This window comes from Balaenoptera physalus (assembly GCF_965194825.1).
Source record: "Balaenoptera physalus genome assembly, chromosome: 17".
Taxonomy (NCBI): Eukaryota; Metazoa; Chordata; class Mammalia; order Artiodactyla; family Balaenopteridae; genus Balaenoptera; species Balaenoptera physalus.
Window position 1 is genome coordinate 1,501,824 of NC_138895.1, and position 9,216 is coordinate 1,511,039.

General features: G+C 41.7%; 1 long non-coding RNA gene across 2 annotated transcripts; it reads left to right on the forward strand.

Moving 5' to 3' along the window:
- The first annotated feature begins 1,934 nt into the window (after positions 1-1,934).
- On the forward strand, positions 1,935-8,876 carry LOC309646603. Of its 2 annotated transcripts, none has more exons than XR_014255457.1 (3): positions 1,935-3,242; positions 3,618-4,761; positions 8,745-8,876. It is a non-coding gene; the product is annotated as an uncharacterized lncRNA (long non-coding RNA). The 2 variants fall into 2 exon arrangements; XR_014255458.1 differs by having other exon boundaries at positions 3,618-3,664; positions 8,745-8,859.
- Positions 8,877-9,216: the final 340 nt, after the last annotated feature.

Consider the following 9,216-nt stretch of genomic DNA (forward strand, 5'->3'; position numbering starts at 1 on the left):
CAAGCACACTGTGGTTGTAACTTTTGTAGTTCGAGATGTGACAGCAAAACTAACACAAATTTCTTTTTTCTTCTTTACAGTTTCACAGAGAGAAGACTTGTTCTTACTGCAGAGCTTAGCCACCTCAGTGTACGCATTTTTGGTTCTTTATTAAGTCGAGAACTTTCACCTTTTTACTGAAAGGAAGCACTTTACGTCCTCTCTTAGGCATATCTGAATTGCAGCATCACTGTTCTTGCATTTGGAGGACATTATTAAGTAAAATAAAGGCCACTTGATCACAAGCATTGTGATAATGGACAGTCAATTGGCTTCTAAGTGACCAACGGAAGGGACACACAGGACAAAGGGATGATTCTCATCCCAGGTGGATGGAGCTGATTTCACGAGATTTCATCACGCTACTCAGAACAGCGTGCAATTTAAAACTTAGAAATTGTTTATTTCTGGAATTTTTTATTTAATATTTTCAGATAGCAGTTGACCATGGGTAACTGAAACCACAGAAAGGGAAACTGCAGATAAGGGAGGATGGCTGTGTATGTCGATAAAACGGTTGTAGAAAGAAAGAAGGAAAGAAGGACAGAAAGAAAGTTATCAGTGAGGTATGTGGGAGGATTTCCAGTGTTAAATGCCTGTTTGATGCACTTTACCGTGAATTTAAAATAAAAGGAGTCACTACAACTATGTACTTTTCCACAATGTGTGTTCAAGGGTGTGTGTTCTTCTCGGGAGAAGGCCAACTGCTGGGCTCAGACACAATCTTTATTTTCATATATTTATTTTTTAGAATGAAGGTGAGGATGTGGATAATTATGAATGGCCGCTGAGGTTCGCATCTGAAGCACACAGGGGTGAGAGGTAGGATGCAATCAGTCATCCCGAAATATCTTAGAGGATAGTGGGGCTCGGGTAAAAGAAGATGAGATTTGAAAAACGTTCAGTCAATTTAAGTTCAAGTAGGTCATTGGTGATTAGCAAGAAGTTTTGAAATTTACTATTATGAAGAGAAGCTGTCCACAAAATGTTGGGTCATACTCTAAATTCCAAAATGACTTTTATTGGCTGAATCTCAAATCCGTTCTTGCTCATTTGATAACTTGATAGTCAGGGGTTTACTTTGCTGCTGTGTTTACCTCCTTTCCTCCAGAGGTCAAGTGATAAGCAATGTTCTCAGGATTCGGGAGAGACCAACCCCAATGCTTGTTATCCTTCTTGCAATAAGGTTAGGTTACTAGTTAAACTATTACCCTTATCAGCATTACTTTAAATTAAGTGTTCTTATTTCATCATGCTTATTTAACTGAAGTCTATGGCACAGGTTTTACAGTGTTAATATCTAGCACAACTCAGATACTCTTCAAGGTTCTGTCTCATAAGGTGCTGTGCTCAGTGACTTGGTGATAACAGAAAATTCAGTTACTCTTTCTGTCTTCGTTTTTGACAAATGGAAAATAAAGAGTTTATCCTGGATAACCTCAGACCCTTTCCTGATGTGACTATGTGTGCATATATTTGCGTGTGTGTCTGTGTGTAGGTATCTGAGATGGGAGGAGCTAAGAATATTGCATATTTCCTCACGGGGAAATATTCATGTATCATTTCCTGTATTTTCATCCACATTTAGTGCAGTCAAAAGAGTCAAAGAAAGAGCAAGGAAATAGATACTGAAAACCTGACAAGCACAGAAATATTCAGGCTTCATTCTATAATGACGACTGTAAATGAATGAAACCTTCTTGATGGTTCCACTGTTGACACGACATAAAGAGTGTTCTGGGCCCATTATCTGGTTGAAACACTTGAATTGTTTTGAAACATGGGTTTATGATGCTTAACATTATTTATTTGATATGCATTGACATACATTTATTTTTTCTCTCTTGACAATTTAAATGTCAGTGTTTCTGGGGAAAGGTAATCACTGAAAGAACTTAAGCGAGAGCAGCAGCGGAGCCCAGGCAAAGCGTTCATTTCCTGGGGATCCCGAATGTGTTGTTCTATCATCCGCCTAATAAATAAAATGTCCCTCGTTTGTGAAAAAGAAATATTTTCAGCGGGATGAGTATGCTTTAGAAGTGCAGTTTTTTTTAACATTGTAATCATGAATCAGAAAAGGTGCTATAGAAAGAAACTGTTTTAGAAACTATGCCACGATCTTCCATTTCCCTCTCCCTGGCAATAACATTCTTTTGAATAGACATCACCCAGCCTTTGGACCGTCACCTCTGTGACTCTGAAGTAGCCGAAGTTAACAGGCTAGAAAAGATAAACAGGAAGGATGAGGGAACAGCGCCAGGGCTCAAGACAGGCGTGTCCACCGGGCGAGTCAGGAGAGCTTGCATTCTCTGGTTACAGATCATCTGGGGGAACGGAGCCTGGCAGCTGGGGGCTCTCGCTGTGCTCTGAGCGTCTGACAAGGCGTCACTGGCAGAAAGTCTGCGTCCCCAGCCCAGTTACCACTGTTTAGGTGATGGATGAGAACAGGGGTTTTCCTTCTTGCCAAGAACACGGCTGCCAGCTGTTCTGTGGCATCAGCGTTCGAAGGGATCTTGTGCAACGTGAAAGACCATTCTCATGATTTCGATTTTTAGTTCTCTTCAGCTTCTTTGCTACTCTTATAAACACTTGGAGTTATATCTCCAAGAGATAAGCAAAAAGGGGGACTAGAAATCACTGGGAACTCTAGGGGAAATCTCAGTAACTCAAGTCACGTGGGAAATATTCTTCTGAATCCTTTCTATAGTTTTGTTGTCAGATCGTTTGTATGTTAGGGAATACATGTAAATATATTTCTTTATACTGTTTCCTCTATTCCAGGCCTGAAGGACAAAGACCACAATCAAATGGTCCCGTTACCCCAGCCTCTCCCATGGTTCCTGGAATTCCAAATCCAAAGGCCCCTCCTTCGCTTTTCCACTTTCCTGGCTGATACTCCTGCTTGACCTAACAGAGGACTCATTCTCCAAATCCCTTTCTCCCTCTGAGTTTTCAGTGAAACAACGTTAAGGTTATGGAAGATGAAGGGTAGCCCTCAGGTCATGGCACCTGCCGGGCCCCGAAGAGATAATGGTCTGGCTCCCAGGCTGGTCGCTGAGGCCCCTGTGTTTCGGCATCAGTCTCCCTGCTCCAGACGTGAGGACCAGAGCTCTATTGCCGTGGGTGCTGAGCCCAGTGTCTGCTGGGAAATTCAGCATCTAGGTGGTTATCCTGTTTCATCAGGAACACAGTGTGAGAAAGAGGTGAGATACGTTTCTTCTCCAATCACATCTTTCTTGTGCTTTTAGGGACTTTCCTTCCACAGGATATGGGCAGAGCTGTGACTTTGAATTAAGTTTTGAGCTGTTATCACCTTTGATTAGCTATAGTTATTACCGCCTGGAGAAAACTGTTTTACCGGTAAGAAATCAGGAATGATGGAACTTGCCCTAAATTTCATCCAGGGGCAAGGGAAACACTAGTTCCAGAGAATATATTTAAATAAACAGTGAGAGACAAAAATAAAGCTGCTCCACGATTTCACTGTGTGGGTTGTAGCTGTTTAGTACAGTGATTAGCAGTTCTTTTTTTCTTTTTTTTGCTCTGCAAATGTAATAAGAATATCATTACATCCACAGAATGAATTATTCACAAAGTTTGAAAGAAAACTGCGCAGTGCTACAAGGTAAGAAACAAAAACATTATATATTTTTTTCCATTTTATTTAAAACCCCCAAAACATATGTTAGTTTATTACAATAGAGTATATTTTCCCTGAAATGAACTGGGGGGCACTGAACTATATCATCAGTGGGCTCACAGTAGCCCAGCCAGATTGGAAAATAATGAGAACATCATTGTTATTAAAACGTAAGATAGTGTTCTTCCTTTGAAGTGATAGTAATGATAAATGTTACCTTATTTTACAAGTCTTTTTTTGGAACTTTAGAGGATTTTAGTAAAGCTGGCAACTTTTCAAAAAAGTAAAACTGTTATGAAAATGGAATTTAATTCTTCAAAGTCCTTTCATCCCTTCACTGTAATGGCCAAGTCCCGTAGCACACTTCATGGGGAAGGAAGGATATTTACTGTTGTTTTTGTTGTGTTTTGTACCTTCAAAGTTACCCTGACAACATATTGGCGGGATTAAGACGTGAATACAATAATTGACATATTAAAGAGACAAGAAAATAGAATAATTAGGTTTTAGGCAGCAAATAGTTTTGAAAAATGCAGATTACAATAGACCAATTTCCTGAGTGTATGTAACTTTATATTTTTGAGATTTCTCCCTTCTCTGTTTGTCTTCTCTAACTATTTAAAATAATATCTAAATCTTAAAATAATATCTTCCATTTACTGGGCTCTTCCTACGTGTCAGGATGAGGCACTAATGCTGGTGATTTAGGCACTAATTTTCCAGGGTTCAGGGGAATCAGGTGACTTCCTGATTATGACAGCGGGTGGGGTTCGGACGGGCCTCTGCCTACAAGACGCCCTGCTGCTGCTCAAGTGTGGCCTCATCTTGACGGTGAAGTTTAAGAATTCTACGCCTTCCATTAAGTAGCTCACTTTAGATGTTTACAAATTCCTTTAAGAGTTAATACTTGGTCCACAGTATTTTAAGTTACATAACGTCCTCGCAGGAGATTCAGCTGCTGTTACAGCTCAGGTGTGCAGAGAACGTGCCGGCTCCTGGGAGGCACCGTGCTGAGTGTCAGGTAGAGGGGGAGGGGGAACAGGAGATGTAGGACACCTCAGGAGCTCCACTCAGCAAGCCTGGTGAGCAAAGCAATCTGCACTTTTGTTTTAAGACGTTCAGTTTCTCTTATAAGAGAAAGATGCCCTTCTCTCTCCCCCTGCTTCTCAGGCGGAAGCGGGGTCCTAGGGGAGCAGCGGTGGGGACGTGCCCGAAGGTTCTGGCCTTGGGAACGCCCCGGCTTCTCCTGATCTCCCTCCTTATCCATCCCTTTCACCTCGATGCCGTCTGTCCTGCTGGCACCGTCGAGCTCAAAGCTGTTACCCGCCAGAGTCTGATTTTCCTCTGGCTTGGCCGTGGGCTGTGTGCACCTGGCTGACCAGCCCCCCCGGCTTCTGCAGCCACAGGGCCTGAGTCGCCGCCTGGTCCCCCATCCAGGCCCAGCACCCGGTGACCCGCCACCTCCCGAGCTCCGATGTCACGGGCTCCACGGGGCTGGTCCAGGCTGCATCCTCCCTTCGTGGGACTGAGCTCAGCTGCCTGTTCTACATCTCAAGTACCCCCCGTCGTAGGTGCGGAAAAGGGGGCTGAGGCAGGGGGTAGGGGCCCCGGGAGAATGCTTTTGCAGAGTTCTCACTGGGGATGAGCGAGTGAGAGTTTGTTGTGTGATGGGGAGCTAGTGTGACAGTGACATTGTGACATCGGGTTAAAGGCGAATGCAGAGCTTGTTGCCCTTTGCTGGATTTTCTCCTGTTTGGACCAGACGCTTACTTATCACTCTTCTGTTTCAAGCAAGTTCAGGTCCTACATAAACCTTGCCCAAATGTTTTAACCTATTGTTTAAACTAATAACCAGAATCAGATGCGGTTTAACCTTTCTCAGATACTGCCTTTACACTGGAATCGTTTGCCTTCGTGGTTTGTCGGAGACCGCAGGATAATGTTTAATGATGATGTCTGTTTGGGCTACAGATACTTGTTGGCTCATTGTAAAGTTAACGAATTGAATGAACTAATGAATAGTGAATTGCAAATTTGCCTTATTTTAGTGGAATTTTATTTTTAAGTTAATTCCTAAAGAAGATTCTAACATGGTAAATTCGTTTAATGTCACCTCTGGTAACGGATAGCTTTGAAGATGCTTATTATTCAAAATAAATATTAACGAATTGCTAATGCCCTTTGTGGTCTCACTCTATTAAAATAAGATTAGTTGTCTACTGGTTAAACACAATGTTCTAAAGGTAATAAAATATTATACAAGAGGCAAAACTGTGAAGCTGCGTTCAATACCACGCAGAAGGTGTGTGTATTTTCAGCATCCCGTCCAAGGTCGGAGGCTGTTGAGGTGAGACTCCAGCCAAACCTCAGTGTCAGACTGGAAAAAACCCATTGCTATTAAAGAATGAGACCAATTAGATACATGAGTCCCACACTGAGCTCAGCTCTGTAGCTTATTTTGCTAATATATTCTTTTCAGGACCAAAATGTAGCATCTGAGAAACTATCCATAGCAGTCCTGCTTGGATAATGTGTCCTATTTCACCATGAAAAATTTTTCTCTCTGAGCTGAGTAGAGAAACCGCACTAAACTATTCTTGGCACAAATAAGGCTTACGCTCAATTACAATTCAAAAGAGTTTCACTTATTTTACATCTTGTGTAAAAATACCTCTTTATTGCCTCTCAGTTCCTCTATCAGAGGTCCTGCTTCATAATAGATAAACTCACTTTTCAGGGTTGAGATTTAACTGTTTGAAATTGGCACGTAGTGAATCTGTGGAGCTGAGGCAATATTCCCTCCGGGTTTGGCCCGTTTTCTCCTCTTATACAAGTGATGAAGAGAGGAACAGGGACAGCCTGACAGGCTAACAGTTAACCTTTTAAAATAAATTATGAGAACTTTATGTAAAGCAAAACTCACATTTATTGCCTTACAGATTCTGCTGTGTATTAAACATAGTGACTGATTCTCTCTACGAAATGACTGATATTCAGGCTCAGATTTTCCTGTGATCTTCTCATTACAGTGGCTCAGAAAGCCTTGACTTGCTCATTTAAAATATACTAAATTGATATAGATTTTAATATATTTATCAAGTGTAGTATTTTTTATCATTAGCAATTTCCAAATTTCTTCTTAAGTGAAAAATGGCTTGTATTATTGTATTTTTCCCTTAGAGGGAAATCTGTCCTGGGCTTGTAAATGGTTTGCCTAAAAACTAAGGCCCAGATGTGCACCATTTACTCTTCATTTTCGGAGTATAAATGCTCCCCACCACACAGACTCCACGCTATCCTGTGACATCACTGATCTGAGAAGTGGAGAAGGGAAGTGAACAACCAACTTTCTCGAGGGTCTCGGAGCTGCTCCAGCCCATCACTTGCTGTAATTTAGTTGTCACAGGGCAGGGGATGGCAGGGTTTCTAAATGGCAATGGAAAAAAATATAGAGATACAGTAGGCATCTTGGGGAAATGGTAACCTTTACTAAGTCGATATATTATATCTGGATTAAAAAGTAGGAAATGCTAATTCAGTTATTTTGCCATCAAATAATCTATGTTAAATTAATATTGTAGATGAAAGTAATTAAAAACAACTTTAAGGAGAAGCTCTGCTAGCCTTTTTTAGTCACTAATGGAAAACATTAAGATCCCTTGGAATTAATAAATAAATCCTGAATAAAATACAGATTTATCTTGTAAAGCCCTTCTTTATTCTTTTTATGTGGGAATTTGAGAATAAAATTACCAAGAGTGAGAAATGTGAATTGAAAGACATTAAAAAGGATATTGAATGCTGCAGTTTAACACTGTTCAAATTCAAAGCATGGAAACACTGGTCATTATTATCCTTCTTACAAGTCAACCCCAAGAAATCTGTTAGTAGGCAGATTATTTCTAATAAATGGGTAGGGATTTTGGTCTTATTAATGCTTAGGTCCTAAAATAGCTATCACCTGAGCCATCAGAAAATATAGCTTTTTTATCATAAATGAGTAAAAACTGGGGACAAATGCCAATACTTATTTACTCAATGTTAATATGTATTAATTACAGAAATACTACGTGGCGGAACCATAAGGAGAACCTCTAGTTTGGGGACCAGAGAAACTTGGACTGAAATGTCTATGATTTCATTTAACGGACGGAAAACTCACCTGATAATTGAGTTGTTTCCTCATCCGTAAACTGGAAATAGCGGCACCTTCTTTGTGAGGTTATTTTAGGGATTAAAAAGAATGCTTGTACAGTCTTTGTACGACACTGGGATGAAGCAGATATTCAGCAGATAGCAGCTCAAGTAGTGTTACAGGTGGTGAGAGCTGGAATACGGAAGCAGAAGCTTGGAAAGTATAGGAAAGGTGTTTATTGTCACAGAATTACAATCAACAAAAATCAGCCTCAAGCACAAGTTTCTCGACTCCTACTCTGGTGTTTCTTTCGAAGACACCATTGGCATACAATGGTAATTTGTGAAAGACTTGAACTGTCGAAAAATGTGTTGGTAACTATAAATGGATCTGCTGAAACCAAAATAGTCATTTCGCTTGGCTGTAGAGAGAGGTGTAATATCTCCACATTATGTTTCACTGGTACAGATGCTAACTGATTAAAGTACAGAGAAGATCACTATGTATAATGTTGGTACTGTTTCCAAACATCTGAACAGAGTAACTGGCTTTGACACACCTGCTGAGAGGCGGTGGAAGATAAGCAAGCAGGACTCTGCAGCCGCGTCAGGGGCGTGGGCTCAGATTCCCAGTCACGTGGGCCCAGATTCCCAGTCACGTAGGCTCAGATTCCCAGTCACGTGGGCTCAGATTCCCAGTCACGTGGGCTCAGGTTCCCAGTCACGTGGGCTCAGATTCCCATTCACGTGGGCTCAGATTCCCAGTCACGTGGGCTCAGGTTCCCAGTCACGTGGGCTCAGGTTCCCAGTCACGTGGTCTCAGGTTCCCAGTCACGTGGTGGCTGCTGGGCTGCATTCTCCCCCGGAGGCTGGACCGGAAGAGCCTGCTTCCAAGGTCGCGGGGTGGCTGAGAGCATCTGTTTTCTTGCAGCTACTTGACTGCAGGCTGGAGCCTTTGCAGAAAGGCAGCCAGAAGCCACTCACCGACCGTGCTGCATGGGACTCTCCAACCAAGGCAGAAAAGAAAGTCTGTTTGCTCAGACAGAAGATTATGTAACACAGCACAATCATGGAAGTGACGACCCAGGACCTTTACCATATTTTACTGGTTAAAAGCAAGTCCCAGTTTTGTCCACAGGCAGGGGGGTGAACAGCCTTACACAAAAGTATGGATGTCCTTGCATGCACGCAAGGGTATGAATCCAGGAGGTGGGTATGTGAACTTGAAGTTCACCTTCAAGTCTGTTGGCCACGAGTACTAATAGTAGTTTGAGATTAAAATGATGTAAATGTATGGAAACGTTGCTTGCTAGCTCTTAGATAACATATTTGTGTGTCAGTAAATATTTGGTCACTTGAACAATTTTTAACCGTTCAGCCCAATAAGGCATTTGATCTTTGTT